The following is a 1,768-nucleotide window of genomic DNA, read 5'->3' on the forward strand; positions in this document are numbered from 1 at the left end:
TATATATATATATGAGTGTGTGTGTGTGTGTGTGTGTGTGTGTGTGTGTGTGTGTGTGTGTGTGTGTGTGTGTGTGTGTGGGTGTGTGTGTGTGCGCGCGCGCGATATATGCATAGCCTCCTCTACATATATGTCCAAAGCACGTGGTCGTTGTGCTGTCCGCCTGCTTCTAAAAATAACCAAGCTAAGATCACAGGTCATGACTGGTCAAGAGTACTTAAGTCCACCGTCGGTTGACTCTTTCCCGCTCTCACTACACCGACCGACCGACTGAGCAGTACGTCGCCAAGTTAGCTCCCAGATCTGCTCGGTCGGGCACCACCCGCCACTGACCAGTCTCGCTCTGTGTTTATTTCTACTTGTTTGTGGCTCTTAAGATGAAGACTAAAGCCGCATACAAGGATCACTCCTGCCCGCCAGTTCCAGTGTAGGAGTTTCATACACTTCATACATATAGATAGATAGATGTGGGTGTGTGAGTGAATCATTATCTCTCTATCTATATATACATATGTAAAGATAGATGGATTTGTGTATTTCCGTCTGTATATGTGTGCGATTGAGAACTTTCCCACAGTAATTCTCATTATATTTTGACGTCGATATCCACAGGGAGAAAAACAAAAATTATTAATGTTAAAAGATAACCCTCAGTAGGGTAATTTTGTAAAAGGAATTTCATATATTTTTGGATGTATTCGGTCATTTGCCATTATGAGTAACATTAATTCATCAATAAAAAAGGAATAAAAATGGTTACCTCTCACCCATAACAAAACACCGCAGATAGTGTTATTTTTATCTTGTTATATCTTTCTTTCTAACCTATTCATTCAATCCACATATCTATCAATCTCTATCTTTGCTATATTTACCTTTAAACATATCTTCCGATCGTTTATTCTCTCTCTTTCTCACTGGATAACAAAAATTGTGATAATGATAATGAAAATCATGTCTGTGTTAATAACCTTAATGTCAGTGATAACAAAAACAACATCGACGAAAAGAATACTGATAGTAATAATATTAAAGACAATAATGATAATAATCATTATCATAGCAACACCAATACGATGGGAACAACATTAATAATAATAGTAGTGATACTACTAGTAACAATATAATGATAATTATGGTTAATAATAATATCGTTGATAATGATAATAATTATATTGTCAATAATAATGATGTTATTATTAATACTAATGATAAACATAATAATAAAAGTAATAATCTTGGTAAAGGTAATGATGATATAAGTGATAATGGAAATGATATCGGTAATAATAGTTATGGTGGTAATGATAATCATAATGGTAATGATAATGATGATAATAATATTGATAGGAATGCTAATAACAGTAACAAGACGATAATGATGATAATGTATGTAATAATAGCAATGATGATAACAATAATGATAATAATAAACATAATGATATTGATAATGATAGTGATGGTGATGCTAATCATGATAATGAATGCAATAATTGTAATACGTATAATGATGATTATAAATATAATTATGATTGTAATGACACTGAGGATGATGATAACGATAGTGATAATGGTAATGGCAGTGAGAGTAATGATGATGGTAAGGATAATAACAATCACAAAAAACACAACAATAATAATATTACTATTATCATCATCCTTAATATCATTATTTTCATTTTCATTAATATCATCATCATTATCATAACCATCATCATGTCCCTATCATTGTTATTATTACCATTATTGGTGTCTGTCGTAGTAGTAG

This window comes from Penaeus vannamei, chromosome 9, assembly GCF_042767895.1.
Source record: "Penaeus vannamei isolate JL-2024 chromosome 9, ASM4276789v1, whole genome shotgun sequence".
In the NCBI taxonomy this organism is placed as follows: Eukaryota; Metazoa; Arthropoda; class Malacostraca; order Decapoda; family Penaeidae; genus Penaeus; species Penaeus vannamei.